The sequence below is a fragment of the Podarcis filfolensis genome, assembly GCF_964270895.1.
Source record: "Podarcis filfolensis genome assembly, chromosome: 7".
NCBI classification, from domain to species: Eukaryota; Metazoa; Chordata; class Lepidosauria; order Squamata; family Lacertidae; genus Podarcis; species Podarcis filfolensis.
The window spans coordinates 326184-343626 of record NC_139603.1 but is presented as its reverse complement, the minus strand read 5'-3'; the positions used below and the strand labels follow the sequence as shown (position 1 = coordinate 343626).

Genomic DNA, 17443 nt, shown 5'->3' with positions numbered 1-17443 from the left:
GTAAAGTTCTGGAACAATTAGATGAATTCGGCAAAGTATCAGGTTTCAAACTAAATAAAACAAAGACAAAAATTTTGGAGAGAAAGAGGGGGCTTTGCCGTGCCAAACTTGAGATTATATTATGAGGCATCCAGCCTGTGTTGGTTTAAAGAATGGATTACTCTGGAGAACTTGGATTTGTTAGATCTGGAAGACTTCAATAATAGATATGGTTGGCATGCTTACTTGTGGCTCAACAAAGGAAAGGTTCATAAAGGATTTTCCAACCATATTTTCAGAGGTGCATTGCTTGAAATTTGGGGAAAAAATAAGAAACTTTTAGAAAAAAATACTCCTTGGTGGTTATCTCCGACAGATATCTTAACAATAAAAAAAGTGAACATGGAAGCGAAAAGGTTAACGTATGAAGACATATTGATTAAAGCGGAAAAAGGTTGGAAGATTAAACCATATGACGAACTGAAATATAGATTGACAGGTTGGCTGCATACCATCAGATAAATGCACTTTGGAATGAGGATAAAAAATTGGGGATGAATTAGAAAAAATCGAAATATCAGATAGAAGTGTTAGAAGGGAAAACTAAACTCTTAGCCAAGATGTATAATCTGTTGTTAGAATGGGACACAAAAGAGGAATTGGTAAAGGTAAAAGGTAAAGGTAAAGGTACCCCTGCCCGTACGGGCCAGTCTTGCCAGACTCTAGGGTTGTGCGCTCATCTCGCTCATCTCACTCTATAGGCTGTGGCCAGCGTGACAAGCTGCATCTGGTGAGCCAGCGCAGCACACGGAACGCCGTTTACCTTCCCTCTGGTAAGCGGTCCCTATTTATCTACTTGCACCCGGGGGTGCTTTTGAACTGCTAGGTTGGCAGGTGCTGGGACCGAACGATGGGAACGCACCCCGCCGCGGGGATTCGAACCGCCGACCATGCGATCGGCAAGTCCTAGGCACTGAGGTTTTACCCACAGCGCCACCTGCGTCCCTATATTGGTAAAGGAGGTAATGATAAAATGGGCCATGGACATTGGACACAACATAAAGTATGACAAGTGGGAGAGGTTATGGAACAGAGGAATGAAATTTACAGTATGTGTCACGTTAAGAGAAAATTTGGAGAAAATGATGTATCGTTGGTACATCACACTGGTAAAATTGGACAAAATGTATAAAAGAGGAAATAAAATGTGTTGGAGATGTAAGCAGAAGGAAGGCGATTTTTACCATATGTGGTGGGCGTGTGACAAAATAAAAAAATTTTGGGAGCTCATTTTTTTTTAAAATACCCCTGCCCATACGGGCCAGTCGTGTCCGACACTAGGGTTGTGCGCCCATCTCACTTAAGAGGCCGGGGGCCCGCGCTGTCCGGAGACACCTCCGGGTCACGTGGCCAGCGTGACGAAGCTGCTCTGGTGAGCCAGCACCAGCGCAGCACACGGAAACGCCGTTTACCTTCCCGCTATAAAGCGGTACCTATTTATCTACTTAGGGATGCGGGTGGCGCTGTGGGTAAAACCTCAGCGCCTAGGCGGTTCAAATCCCCGCGGCGGGTGCGCTCCCGTCATTCGGTCCCAGCGCCTGCCAACCTAGCAGTTCAAAAGCACCCCCGGGTGCAAGTAGATAAATAGGGACCGCTTACCAGAGGGAAGGTAAACAGCGTTCCATGTGCTGCGCTGGCTCGCCAGATGCAGCTTGTCACGCTGGCCACGTGACCCGGAAGTGTCTGCGGACAGCGCTGGCTTCTGGCCTATAGAGTGAGATGAGCGCACAACCCTAGAGTCTGTCAAGACTGGCCCGTACGGGCAGGGGTATCTTTACCTTTACCTTTTATTTATCTACTTGCACTTAGGGGTGCTTTCGAACTGCTAGGTGGGCAGGAGCTGGGACCAAAAGACGGGAGCTCACCCCGCCGCGGGGAATCGAACCGCCGACCATGCAATCGGCAAGCCCTAGGCACTGAGGTTTTACCCACAGCACCACCCGCGTCCCCGGGAGCTCATATATAATGAACTAAAAATATATATATATAAAATCTTTAGGTACACCTTCTTAAAAAGACCAGAGGCATTCCTATTAGGAATAATCGGTGATGAAATTAAAAGAGAAGACCAGAATTTATTTCAGTATGCGACAACAGCAGCTAGGATATTGATAGCTCAAAATTGGAAATTAACAGAGACCCCCACAATTATGGATTGGCAAACAAAATTATTTGAATATGCAGAATTAGCAAGAATGACAAACAAAATTAGACATCAAAAAGAAACAAAGTTTATTGAAGAATGGAGTAAATTTGTGAAGTACATTGAAAGTAACTGTAACAAATTAAAAACTACAGTAGGCCTAACATAAACCTTGTTATGCGTAAATCATAGATTTAGAAACTGCAGGAGAAGAAAAGATGTAAGAAAACCGTCACAGGATAGGAGGGAGGTCAAGACGTGTGTTAACGTTGTGTAAATAAGTGGATGATACTTAAAATTGATGAATAAGAGTGTGTTTTTGTTGTTGTTGTTGTTGTTTTGTTTTTTGCCTGTTTACTTTTCCTTCGTTGTATGCCTTTTGTTTTTTTGTGGAAATTTCAATAAAAAGCAAATAAATAAATAAATAAATAAATAAATAAATAAAAGTTATGACGCTGGAAGATGAGCCCCTCAGGTCGGAAGGCGTCCAACAGACTACTGAGGAAGAGCGGAGGACAAGTACAAGTAGATTCAGAGCTGATGAAGCAGTTGGGCCAAAGCCAAAAGGTCGCTCAGTTGCGGATATGCCTGGAAGCGAAAGTCCAATGCTGTAAAGAAAAATATTGCGTAGGAACCTGGAATGTAAAAACCATGAACCTTGGTAAGTTGGATGTGGTCAAAAATGAGATGGCAAGAATAAATATTGGCATCCTGGGCATCAGTGAACTAAAATGGATGGGCATGGGCAAATTCAGTTCAGATGACCATCATATCTACTACTGTGGGCAAGAATCCCGTAAAAGAAATGGAGTGGCCCTCATAGTCTACAAAAGAGTGGCAAAAGCTGTACTGGGATGCAATCTCAAAAATGATAGCATGATCTCGATACGAATCCAAGGCAGACCTTTTAACATCACAGTAATCCAAGTTTATGCACCAACTACTGGTGCTGAAGAAACTGAAATTGACCAATTCTATGAAGACTTACAACACCTTCTAGAAATGACACCAAAGAAGGATGTTCTTCTCATTATAGGGGATTGGAATGCTAAAGTAGGGAATCAAGAGATAAAAGGAACAACTGGCAAGTTTGGCCTTGGAGTTCAAAACGAAGCAGGGCAAAGGCTAATAGAGTTCTGCCAAGAGAACAAGCTGGTCATCACAAACATTCTTTTCCAACAACACAAGAGACGACTGGACACACGGACATCACCAGATGGGCAGCATCGAAATTAGATTGATTATACACTGGCCAACAACAAATTTGTTGTATGCATTTTTCCAGTTGATTTAGGACGAATCTGATGCGCTGAATCCAAAAATCACATTGGTTTTGCTCAATCAGGTCAAGTTTTTGAGCTATGGCCACATGTCATTTTTTTACGTTTTTGTTCACATGTACGCTTGTGTGGAGGGGACGCAGGTGGCGCTGTGGGTTAAACCACAGAGCCTAGGACTTGCCGATCAGAAGGTTGGCGGTTCGAATCCCTGCGACGGGGTGAGCTCCCGTTGCTTGGTCCCTGCTCCTGCCAACCTAGCAGTTTGAAAGCACGTCAAAGTGCAAGTAGATAAATAGGTACTGCTCCGGCGGGAAGGTAAATGGTGTTTCCGTGCACTGCTCTGGTTCACCAGAACTGGCTTAGTCATGCTGGCCACATGACCCGGAAGCTGTACGCCGGCTCCCTTGGCCAATAAAGCGAGATGAGCGCTGCAACCCCAGAGTCGGTCATGACTGGACCTAATGGTCAGGGGTCCCTTTACCTTTTTACGCTTGTGTGGAGCATTTTAGAAGAAGTTGGTGGGGGTAAAATGCCATGTCGAATAATTGTTTTGATTGGAAATGATTATTTTAATGACAAGAAGTAATCAGGTCCGATAGTTCTGGGTGATTATGTCGAAAAGGGATCAGTTTGAAGTCATAAAACCTCGAAATCTTCCATAAATTGGTGCACAAGTTTCATAAGGCGTGCTTACCATGCTTATTTTGGTATTAAACTTGGTGACCAGGATAAAGCTTGGGCGCCACACATGGTGTGCAAGGCATGCACTGAGACTCTACGTGGGTGGACCAATGGCAAGAAGTCTGAGGAGTCTGAACTTTGGAATTCCTATGGTTTGGAGGGAGCCGACAAACCATGTCACTGACTGCTACTTTTGTGCTGTTGATGTGACTGGGATCAACAGAAAGAACCAGAGCAGCCTCAAGTATCCTGATCTTCAATCAGCACGTCGTCCTGTAGCTCATTGTGATGAAATTCCAGTGCCTATCTTCGGAGAACTTCCTGACATTAGTGACGAAGATGCCTCCAGTGTTGAAGGACATGAAGAAGAAGTGGTTCTTGAGATGATGCGCCACATCCATTTTCCCAAAAGGAGTTGAATGATCTAGTTCACGACCTCAGCTTGTCAAAGGACTCTGCCAAACTGTTGATTGAAGGAAAAAACTGTTGATTGAAGGAAAAAAACCTCCTCTCTGACAGTGCTCACATCAGCTTCTTCCACAACAGGCATCAAGAGTACCTCCGTTTTTTCTCGGAAGAGAAGGACTTGGTGTACTGTGCAGATATTGTGCAGCTTCTGCTCAAGCTTGGAGTGCCACAGTACAAACCCAAAGATTGGAGACTGTTAATTGACAGCAGCAAGTGATCACTGAAATGTGTTCTGCTACACAATGGCAACCAGTTTGCCTCTATACCCCTGGCTCACTCGACTACACTGAAGGAGAACTATGAAGCGGTGAAGTATGTGCTGTAGAAAATTGGTTATGATCAGCATAAGTGGTTTATTTGTGTTGACCTGAAGATGGTGAACTTTTTGTTGGGACAACAGTCTGGCTTCACCAAGTACCCATGTTTTCTGTGCATGTGGGATAGTAGGGACCGTGCTCAGCATTACACGAAGAAGGACTGGCCTGTGCGGGAGGAATTGGTGCCTTGCAGAGAAAGGAACATCATCAACGAACCTCTGGTGGACAGAGACAGAATACTCTTCCCACCGCTGCACATCAAGCTCGGCCTAATCAAGCAGTTCACCAAGGCTCTGGACAAGGATGGTGACTGCTTCACTTACTTGTGCCAGGATTGACCATGGAGAAGTTGAAAGCTGGCATCTTTGATGGTCCTCAGATCCGTCAGCTCATCTGACGGAGCTCATCAGAGATCCAGAGTTCGGAAACTCAATGAACGAAGTGGAACTGGAAGCGTGGAAGGCATTTGTTCTGGTAGTGAAGAACTTTCTGGGTAACAATAAGGCCAGAAACTACGCAGAACTTGTCAACAACATGCTGACTGCTTTCAGAAACCTGGGCTGCAACATGAGCATCAAGATGCACTACCTATTTTCACATATGGACCGGTTTCCTGAGAACGTGGGTTCAATGAGTGACGAGCAGGGGGAGAGATTCCATCAGGACATGAAAGAGATGGAGACCAGGTATCAGGGTCGCTGGGACACAGTCATGATGGCTGACTACTGTTGGACTCTGAAGAGAGACCTCCCTGCCCCTGAGCATTCCAGGAGTTCCAAGAAACGGAAGTTCAAGCCCTGAAGTTTGAAAAATGGTGAAGCAACATGCAATTAACGTGTACTTACCTTTATCAGTGCCCACCATTCAGTTTACAGTAATCGATGTTTCTATCAGGTAATCAATATATGTTGTTGGAAAAACATTTTTTTCTCTTAAAAACATATTTAGGGTGATATGTGTTGACAAAATCAGTTGATAATGCCACAAAAATGTAATCGATTTTGTCACAAGATCTGATTTTTTTCAAATCAACATAGCACAAAAACCTGACCTGATGGAGAGAAACGGATGCCATTTCCTGATTCAGCAGTGCAAAAATACCCTAAATCAATTGTAGAAAACTAGACAACTTTCAAAAAGTAAAAAATTGTTGCCCAGTGTTATATTCTCTGCAGCCAAAGATGGAGAAGCTCTATACAGTCAGCAAAAACAAGACCTGGAGCTGACTATGGCTCAGATCATCAGCTTCTTATAGCAAAATTCAAGCTTAAACTGAAGAAAGTAGGAAAAACCACTGGGCCAGTAAGATACAATCTAAATCAAATCCCTTATGAATACACAGTGGAAGTGAGGAACAGGCTTAAGGATTTAGATTTGGTTGATAGAGTGCCTGAAGAACTATGGATGGAGGCTTGTAACATTATACAGGAGGCAGCAACGAAAACCATCCCAATGAAAAGGAAATGCAAGAAAGCAAAGTGGCTGTCCAACGAGGCTTTACAAATAGTGGGGGAGAGAAGGCAAGCAAAATGCGAGGGAGATAGTGAAAGATACAGGAAATTGAATGCAGATTTCCAAAAAATAGCAAGGAGAGACAAGAAGGCCTTCTTAAACGAGCAATGCAAAGAAATAGAGGAAAACAACAGAATGGGAAGAACCAGAGATCTGTTAAAGAAAATTGGAGATATGAAAGGAACATTTTGTGCAAAGATTACCATAATAAAGGACAAAAGTGGTAGAATCATAGAATCATAGAATCATAGAGTTGGAAGAGACCACAAGGGCCATCGAGTCCAACCCCCTGCCAAGCAGGAAACACCATCAGAGCACTCCTGACATATGGTTGTCAAGCCTCTGCTTAAAGACCTCCAAAGAAGGAGACTCCACCACACTCCTTGGCAGCAAATTCCACTGTCAAACAGCTCTTACTGTCAGGAAGTTCTTCCTAATGTTTAGGTGGAATCTTCTTTCTTGTAGTTTGGATCCATTGCTCCGTGTCCGCTTCTCTGGAGCAGCAGAAAACAACCTTTCTCCCTCCTCTATGTGACACCCTTTTATATATTTGAACATGGCTATCATATCACCCCTTAACCTCCTCTTCTCCAGGCTAAACATGCCCAGCTCCCTCAGCTGTTCCTCATAAGGCATCGTTTCCAGGCCTTTGACCATTTTGGTTGCCCTCCTCTGGACACGTTCCAGTTTGTCAGTGTCCTTCTTGAACTGTGGTTCCCAGAACTGGACACAGTACTCCAGGTGAGGTCTGACCAGAGCAGAATACAGTGGCACTATTACTTCCCTTGATCTAGATGCTATACTCCTATTGATGCAGCCCAGAATTGCATTGGCTTTTTTAGCTGCCGCGTCACACTGTTGGCTCATGTCAAGTTTGTGGTCAACCAAGACTCCTAGATCCTTTTCACATGTACTGCTCTCAAGCCAGGTGTCACCCATCTTGTATTTGTGCCTCTCATTTTTTTTGCCCAAGTGCAATACTTTACATTTCTCCCTGTTAAAATTCATCTTGTTTGTTTTGGCCCAGTTCTCTAATCTGTCAAGGTCATTTTGAAGTGTGATCCTGTCCTCTGGGGTGTTAGCCACCCCTCCCAGTTTGGTGTCATCTGCAAATTTGATCAGGATGCCCTTGAGTCCATCATCCAAGTCATTGATAAAGATGTTAAATAAGACCGGGCCCAAGACAGAACCCTGTGGCACCCCACTAGTCACTCTTCTCCAGGATGAAGAGGATGAAGAGGTAAGGACCTAACAGAAACAGAAGACATCAAGAAGAGGTGGCAAGAATACACAGAGGAATTATACCAGAAAGATATGGATGTCTCATACACCCCAGGTAGTGTGGTTGCTGACCTTTGTTGGGTTGAAATAAACGACAGACGAATGACAAGTGTCATATGGGAGGCATCTCTCGAGCATGTCTCGGGGAGTCCCTTTTATTGAATATTACAGCATTGCCACATATGTGCTTGTTGCTGATTGGAACACAAATACAATGCAAGGGTTGCATATAGGCATTAATCATCAATAGATTAAAGGTTGGGAAAGGGAACACAGAATTGGACAGGTATGAAAACCTCCTTATTAAACTATTACTAGTGATTGATATAGCAAAACTTAAAAGAACATAACTATCGCATTCCGTAGATGTGGTCAACCATGCATTAAGAACAGGTCAGGGTACGATGTTTCATGAACTCAATGTGAACTAAACATTCTAGGGTGGGAGAGGAAGGAATGCTTCAGCTTAGAGCGGTTTGCCAGAGTCATGTGCAGAAGCAAAACTTCCCATCAGACCTTGAGCCAGACAGCCTGGAGAGTGAAGTCAAATGGGTCTTAGAAAGCACTGCAAATAACAAGGCCAGTGGAAGTGATGATATTCCGGCTGAACTATTTCAAATTTTAAAAGATGATGCTGTTAAGGTGCTACACTCAATATGCCAGCAAATTTGGAAAACTCGGCAGTGGCCAGAGGATTGGAGAAAATCAATCTACATCCCAGTTCAAAAGAAGGGCAATGCCAAAGAATGTTCCAACTACCGCAAATTGCACTCATTTCACATGCTAGCAAGGTTATGCTTAAAATTCTACAAGGCAGGCATAAGCAGTATGTGGACCAAGAACTCCCAGAAGTGCAAGCTGGATTTCGAAGGGGCAGAGGAACCAGAGACCAAATTGCAAACATGCGCTAGAGAGAAACATGGAGAAAGCTAGAGAGTTCTAGAAAGACATCTACTTCTGCTTCATTGACTATGCAAAAGCCTTTGACTGTGTCGACCACAGCAAACTATGGCAAGTTCGTAAAGAAAAGGGAGTGCCTGATCATCTCATCTGTCTCCCGAGAAATCTCTATGTGGGACAACAAGCTACAGTTAGAACAGGATATGGAACAACTGTTTGGTTCAAAATTGGGAAAGGAGTACGACAAGACTATATTGTCTCCCTGCTTATTTAACTTATATGCAAAATTCATCATGCGAAAGGCTGGGCTGGATGAATCCCAAGCCAGAATTAAGATTGCCGGAAGAAATATCAACAACCTCAGATATGCAGATGACACAACCTTGATGGCAGAAAGTGAGGAGGAATTAAAGAACCTTTTAATGAGGGTGAAAGAGGAGAGCGCAAAATATGGTCTGAAGCTCAACATCAAAAAAACGAAGATCATGGCCACTGGGCCCATCACCTCCTGGCAAATAAAAGGGGAAGAAATGGAGGCGGTGAAAGATTTTACTTTCTTGGGCTCCATGAGCACTGCAGATGGTGACAGCAGTCACAAAATTAAAAGACGCCTGCTTCTTGGGAGAAAAGCAATGACAAACCTAGACAGCATCTTAAAAAGCAGAGACATCACCTTGTCAACAAATGACCGTATAATTAAAGCTATGGTTTTCCCAGTAGTGATGTACGGAAGTGAGAGCTGGACCATAAAGAAGGCTGATCGCCGAAGAATTGATGCTTTTGAATTATGGTGTTGGAGGAGACTCTTGAGAGTCCCATGGACTGCAAGAAGATCAAACCTCTCCATTCTTAAGGAAATCATCCCTGAGTGCTCACTGGAAGGACAGATCGTGAAGCTGAGGCTCCAATACTTTGGCCACCTCACAAGAAGAGAAGACTCCCTGGAAAGGACCCTGATGTTGGGAAAGATGGAGGGCACAAGGAGAAGGGGACAACAGAGGACGAGATGGTTGAACAATGTTCTCAAAGCTTGAGTTTGACCAAACTGCGAGAGGCAGTGGAAGACAGGAGTGCCTGGCGTGCTCTGGTCCATGGGGTCACAAAGAGTCGGACACGACTAAACGACTAAACAACAACAAAGTTTTATCTTCAGTAGATATCATGGTTGTGATGCTTATCTCTGCAACCTAGACAGAGATAGCCTGGCCTCAGTTTTCCATGCTCTAGTAACACCCAGGTCTAATGCTCTATAGGTGAACTGCTGTTGGTGCTGAAGAAGGCTGCAAGATTACTCACTGGAACTTGGTGTTATGATCTGCTTACTCATGTTTGTCAACAACACTGGCTTCCAGTTGTTTCCAGAGCCAATTCAGAATGTTAGCTTTAATCAACAAAGTCCTAAATAGTTTGGCCATAGGTTATTGAAGGATGCCCTCTTCGCAGGTAAGCCTACCTGGATCTTGAGGGCATTGTCAGAGACGTTTCACAGAGTATTACTGGCTAGTGATACCTGGCTAGAGTCTGTTAGGAAGAGGGGCTTCTCCATGATGGGACAGTGCTTGAAGAATGCTCTTCCCACAGAGGGTTACCTGGTGCCTACTCTATATTCGTGTTTGGTGCCTGGTGAAGACTTTTAAATTTTGCATTGTTTACATTGTATTATTTTAACAATTTTATGTATTCTACCCAGAGAACTTCAGTGGCATAGAAATAGTGGTAACGAACAAACAAATCTTTGTGTTTTATTGCTTCTCTACATATGTGACCTTCTATAGACTCATACTTTTCCCTTCCTGGGAATGTGGTTGCCCTTTGGGTCAGTGTAATTTTATTTTTATACTCCCTGCTGAATGTGTGCCCAAAATTCTGGATTTTTTTCCTGCCAAACTGCAATTGAAGATTTCTTCTGCCATCTGCCAGGCTCACTAGCACTGGCGACCTCTATTTTGCCTAATAGAAATTCAGCAGATGCTGCAAAACAGCAACATAAATAAATAAATCTTGATACAAACAGAAAAAGAACTACAATGTTGCAAGACCCCTGATATTTCCACAAATCTGATCTAGGATCCTGATGTGTTTGCAAAATATGGCCAAATAGAAACTGGCAAGATTTTTCCTATTTGGCTTTTAAAAACATGTATTAACCCTGAGTGGTGATAGTAGCTTTCCAGCTTAGGGACAAAAGAAAAATTACTTATTTACAAGATTTTCTTTAGCACTAACAATTCGAGGAGACTTGAGGTATCTAAGCATTGGCTCAACATTTTGGTTGAGGCATTAAGCAAGCTGACAGACATACATATAGTTCACTGAGCAGTTCTGACTGAGACTGTGTAGATGAAGATTTTTGGCTGATTATTTTGACTGGAGTCATTGATTAAAACATTATCTGCATGTAGCAATAGAATAGAATGATCAGATTTAATGTGCTTTACAGTGCATGACATGAAATATCCAGCATCATATTAAAGCATAATTCATCCTCTAGAGAAGAACTGCAGTAGCAGCTTCAGTTATGACAAGACGCATCTAAGCAATTCTTTAGCAAAACTGCTGTTGCAAGAGTTGCACCCAACACAAAGCGCTGCTTTGTGATAGTCAGGGGAGATATTTCTGCCGACATTAAGGGCCAAAACAGCTGTGATGTCACCTGTGAGTAAAATGCATTTTCCCACTGTGACCTTTCCACATTTGCCCTGTGAAATAGTCATGCACTTACCATCTATCCACAGGGACAGTTAGCATGCCCAGACCCAAAACACTTTTTGTTGGGGGGGGGGGACTAGTACAAACTCGTAACATGCCCTTCCCAAACACTTCCCACAGTCCTATCCCATATCTACGACCATATGTTGCAGGAAAGAAAATTTACATTCTGAAATTATATTTGCAACATTTCTGAGATTAGACCATTGTCATACTTTTCTTCCTTGCCCAAACCCACCACCATTATGTGCTGTTTTTGTTTTAACATAACATCCTACCTGAAAATGAGTCCTACAAGGGCTGTTGACTATTTTGTAATTTTTTCTTGTTGGTCCTATATAAAGATATTATCTTGTCAAGGTTTAATTCTTTTATTATTACTGTTATTATGAACCAATGTAGCAGGAAATATTCTATATAAAAAAACCTTTAAACCTTCCCCTGTGCCATTTTCCATTGCAAAATCATGAATTCTCTCCCCAAAGTCTTGCAAATTCACATTGAATAGACAAAATAGATGTTTCCTCCCATGTGTGTGAGCCAGAAATTTTTCTCATTCATATTTTGTGCCTGGAAATCCTTCCAGAAGCACTGGCTCACTCTGTCCATTTTCCTGATTATTATGGTGCTGTGTTCTTCCACTCTGCCAGGCACTCTGGGACTAGTTCTAGAGAAAGCAGGCCATACAAGGATGCACAAATATATGTATGTCAATTGGCGTCTCTTAGTTTAATTGCCTAAGTATATGGTCTTGGTTCTGTTCTAGAGAAGGTCAGCTCACTGGTCAGAATACATCTTGTTCTACTCTAACAGTACTTCTGATCATAGCTGTCCCTTTTTTAAAGGGAAATTCCCTTATTCCGAATAGGATTCCTTGCAAGAAAAGGGAAAAGTTGACAGCTATGCTTCTGCTTGGCTCCAGGAAATCTCACAAGATCTGTACAATGGCTCCACAGATGCAGGGGAATAAATTGCCGCACTTTAGACTGCAATTGGCACACACCCCCGGTAACACTGGGCTGTCTATATGGGCCCCCCAGACAAAGGACACATGGGGCTCATCAACATGGGGATTCAGTGGGCCTTGCATCCAGGTAAGTATGTATACATACAACTGCAGTCTACGTTTCTTAATGTCAGAAATCACAAACAATACAGTGGCAGAGAAAAAAACCTTACAATATATATATATATATATATATATATATATATATATATATATATATATTAGCAAATCCTATTGCTTTAATCTCTCCCCCAGCATTATTTACAGATTGGTAATAATTTTTAAAACCCAAATCAAATCAGTGGAACACAAATAAAAATGGCCCTAGATGTTGTTTGGCAATAAGAAGAACCTGAATATTTTAACACAGAGGTTGTAATGAATGCAGAATTCGCCATGTCAGCAAGTCTCCTCTTCCTCTGCAGGAATGTTGCCCATAACTAAGCAACTGCTTGTAAGCAAACAAATAACAGAATACTTCTTATAGAAAAGACTAATTTAATATCACTGCCAAAGAGATAATTTAATCTAATCCTTAATACTATTATTTACAGCAAAGACTGTCCGATTTTAAAACTAAAATAGCATTTTCCGATTTTTGAGGGGAAACTGAAACAAAGCTGCTCACTGAAGTCTGACTCCACCCCTGTGCCTGTAATAGAGCAGATGGGATTGAGCCCAGCCTTGGGATGACCAGGGGTGTGAAAGTTATGGAACTTTTCCCTCCTGACACTCTTTGCTTTTTTGTGCTTCTGTCATCTGAGCAGGACAATAGGACAATGCTGTAGTTGTTGTTGCCATTCACATGTGTCATTTGATGCTGGTTTTAAATAATAATAATAATAATAATAATAATAATAATAATAATAATAATTTATTATTTATACCCATTCTGAAATATTGGTATCTTATTCACGTAAAGATTCCTGACTACAAAACTTTCTTTCAAAACCACTCTTCTGTAAACAGCAGAGCGTGTTTGCAAACAGCTCCCCTCGAAAGGCCATAAACCTTGGAAAGGAAAGCACCGTCTCATGTCTGTGCTTTTCTTTCCCCTGCTCGCTTGACTATTATGTTATTTCCAAGCTGTGCTTGGCATGTTGATTGTCCACAGACTAAGCAAACAGGCTGGCTTGGGGGGCTGAACTTTGCAAGGGGGGGTATCTGTAGTGCCATCTGCCATCTTGAAAATTAAAGCAAAGGAAAGGTCATTGGGATAAACCGATTTGCCAAACAAAATGGTTAACAACTCATGAATAAAACTTTGTTTAAAAAATACTTAAAAGGGACAAAATGCCTTCCTTGTGCTCCACGCATCTCCTTTCCAGTTCATTTCCATCATTATGAGGGAGAAAAAGCACTCACATGAAGTTGTTGTGTGTGCTGGAGGAGAGGAGTTTGCAATCTGTGCTGTAGGAGGTGCCTACCAGATTTCTAATGGCTTTTCAATGATAATGTCAAAAAGGCTTTGTCTTCCTCTTTGCTCTTTGCTGTTTCCACAGCAGCAGCGGCAGCGGCAGCAGCCCAGTCTCCTTCCTTAGAGAGCCACTTTTATCTCCTGCTTGCTTCAATGGTGCCATCTCTTTCCCGCCCCTCTCCCCTTCTCAGCCTTGGCAAGTCAAACACAGAAGAGCTGAGTTTCCCCTTGGAAATAAAGAAGGAAGAAGAAACCCAAAGTGGCCTTAAGAGGAGGCAAGGCGAGGCGTCAGAGCACTTATGGGTAGCAGAATGGGAGATGGGCAGATGCTGTTCTGCAGCACCTGCTCATTTCCATGGGCACTACGGAGGAAGCTTTCCTGGGCCAAACTACAGTAGATGCAATATGGTGGCCCAAATAAGCTGTAGAGGTGGTTGGTGGTATACTTTTAACACTGAGATTTATTAAAGTGCTGAACCCTTCTCTACAGAGCAGTAAGTGGTACCCTGCCCCCCACCCCCACCCGCACCCCCCAAGTCATGGTGTATTAGCATCTTAAAAAGCAGAGACATCACCTTGCCAACAAAGGTCCATATAGTTAAAGCTATGGTTTTCCCAGTAGTGATGTATGGAAGTGAGAGCTGGACCATAAAGAAGGCTGATCACTGAAGAATTGATGCCTTTGAATTATGGTGCTGGAGGAGACTCTTGAGAGTCCCATGGACTGCAAGAAGATCAAACCTATCCATTCTGGAGGAAATCAGCCCTGAGTGTTCACTGGAAGGACAGATCCTGAAGCTGAGGCTTCAATACTTTGGCCACCTCGTGAGAAGAGAAGACTCCCTAGAAAAGACCCTGATGTTGGGAAAAATGGAAGGCACAAGCAGAAGGGGACGACAGAGGATGAGATGGTTGGACAGTGTTCTCGAAGCTACCAACATAAGTTTGACCAAACTGCGGGAGGCAGTGGAAGACAGGAGTGCCTGGCGTGCTCTGGTCCAGGGGGTCACAAAGAGTCAGACATGACTAACCGACTAAACAACAAATCAGAGGCTGATCAAGTTATTTTGGCACCCGAGGCAGAAGATCAACACATTAATGCTTACAACAACCTTGCAGTGTAAGTCAGTACTATTAACTTTTACCTATGATGAGGCGGACCGAAGCTGTGACTTTTCTTCTTTTTAGTAAACATTGATTAAGTTACCTATGGTGATTTCACATATAAAAAGGATCTGTGAGCAGATCATTTGAAGAATGCACTAATTAGTGTCAATTTTATATTTACTTAGGCCCACTTCTGCTGCTGCCAATCAGTTATTTTTAACCAGCCTGTACAGTAAAACTGTAGTTTTCTTCATCATTTCTGGGGGCTGAAAGGCCTCTTCTTGCCAGCCTCTTGTCCTGACCTGGAAGATACTGTCCTCTTTGGGGCTCTGCTTTAAACCCTGAGACAGCTGCAGACTCTGCCCCACGCTCCCCAGATCCGGCCCAGGTTCACCCCTGCCCATCCCTATTCTTTTCTGACTATCAGATTCCCAAAAGCTCCTGTTCTGGCTTACTTGCCTGGCCCTGCTCAGGGGGGGGGGGCAATATTTTATTTATATCAATTGTCATTGTTAGGCTTAAATCCCAGAATCAATACCACCCTGGGCCCAGCTGTGGTCCCTTAGAGAGGTTTCTGCAGAGAATCCTCCTCCATAGCAGGGCTCTGCTCCTGAGTAGCCCTTTTCTCATGAGGAGCGCTCTTCTGTGACTGGTCACTGTGAGGGTCTTGAGGTGCTGTTGCTCCCAGGGGTTTGGGGGGTGTTATGTACTGAGTTGAATAGGATCCAAAAGGCAGCAGTCTGATTGGTCCTAGAACAATAGGATTCAGAATGCAGCAGTCTGATTGGTCCTAGAATAATGCAGCAGTATGATTGGTCTGCAGGAGCCACCCAACCCAGCTCCAGATGGAAGTGAATCCACAACCTGATTGGGCTACAGGAGAATTCTGGAATTAGCCAATCACGTGCAGCCCATTGTGTAAATAATGTATATAAAGCAGATACTTTGGGGGAACTCCACTATGAGCTGAATAAAGAGCATGAAATCCACTCTCGACTCCGAGTATATTTCACTGGTGATGAGGATGGGATCCCGCTGAGCTGACCACCACACACAGCACCACAGCACCGCCAGCTGCCGCACCGCTGCCTCGCACCGTGTATCCAGGCTTCAGCTCCGGGACCCAAGGAACTCAGAATGGCAACCGACAGCAGCTTCTTGCCATTCAACCCAGCATCGGAGACTGGGAAGCGTACACCTCCCATTTCACCTTCGTCCTAGAAGCCAAAGGAGTCACCGATGAAGAAGACGCCAAGAAGAGGGCGATATTCTTCAGCGTCTGTGGAGAGGAGACGTTTGAAATCGCCCGGGCTCTCCTTGCGCCTGAAGACGTCGCTACTGTTCCATACAAAACAATAATGGAACGGCTGAAGGGGCACTTTTCGCCGCAGCCCTCAGTGGTGGCTCGTCGAAATGCCTTCTACGCAAAGCAGCAAGCCCCTGGGGAAACCATAACTGGGTTTTTGACCTCTCTCCGCCAAGCCGCTCGGTTCTGCAACTTCTCAGAGTTGGAGAACATGCTTTGTGACCACCTCGTCGGTGGCCTGAAGGATGAGAAGCTGCAACGATGCCTCTACGCTAAGAAGGACCTAACGTTCCAGGTCGCTCTGGAGGAGGGCCTGGCAACGGAAGCTGCCGAGAAGTCGACGCAAGAGGCACGGCCGAGCCTGCTGTCCCAACTGAGGGTCCACCATGAAGACCTCACCGACGACTCAGGATCTGACAGGGAGGAGGTGAACAGAGTACAGCAGCGCACTCAAGCAGTGCACAGACCACAACTGCCTTGACGTGAAGGAGGGAACTGCGCAAGCTGCGGGGAGAGTCACAAGGGGAGGACCTGCCATTTCCGCAGTGCAGAGTGCAGGCAGTGCAGGAAACCGGGACACATCGCCCGGGTGTGTCGGGCTCAGCCACCCGACGCCAGGCATCAGATGACTGATCCAAGAGCCCCACGAACCAAGGCAACTCGACGGAGCTCACGGACTTCTAGGTATACCAGTTGGCCCACCCCAACAAAGAGAAAATTTATGTAGAGGTACAGATAGAGGGGGCCCTGTGCCACATGGAGCTTGACACGGGTTCAACTCTATCCATAATCTCGGCAAGGACCTTAAGGAAACCGTGTCCTGGTGGGGGTCCCAAACTCAGGCCGAGCCCAATCACCCTCCGGGACTTCCAGAAATGTAAGGTCCCCACAATGGGGATGGGGACCTTCAGGGTGCAATATCGAGGGCAGACGCGGCAACTGGACTTGCTTGTGGTTAAGGGCATTAGCTTACTGGGATTGCCATGGTTTGGACCACTGGGGCTAGCCGTCACCGGGGTGAACCGCACTAGCTTACAAGTGGACCTGGACGCCATATGCAAGGAATCTCCGGGGGTTTTCGATGGGAAATTGGGACAGTATATGGTCCCCCCCCATTGCTCTACAGCTTGACCCCGCAGTACGACCTGTCAGGCTCAAGGCCCGCCGGGTCCCATTCTCCCTGAAACCCCGCATAGACGAGGAATTGGACTGGCTCGTGGAGCAAGGAGTGCTGGAGCCTGTGCCTAATGCCCCTTGGGAAACCCCAATCGTCACAC

At 44.5% G+C, this 17443-nt stretch overlaps 1 protein-coding gene across 1 annotated transcript in view; it reads left to right on the top strand.

Annotated features, from left to right (window-relative positions):
- The window catches only part of LOC310767424 (uncharacterized protein), a 270699-nt gene that overhangs the window by 92863 nt on the left and 160393 nt on the right, over positions 1-17443 (top strand). The gene's annotated exons all lie outside the window — the stretch shown is intronic.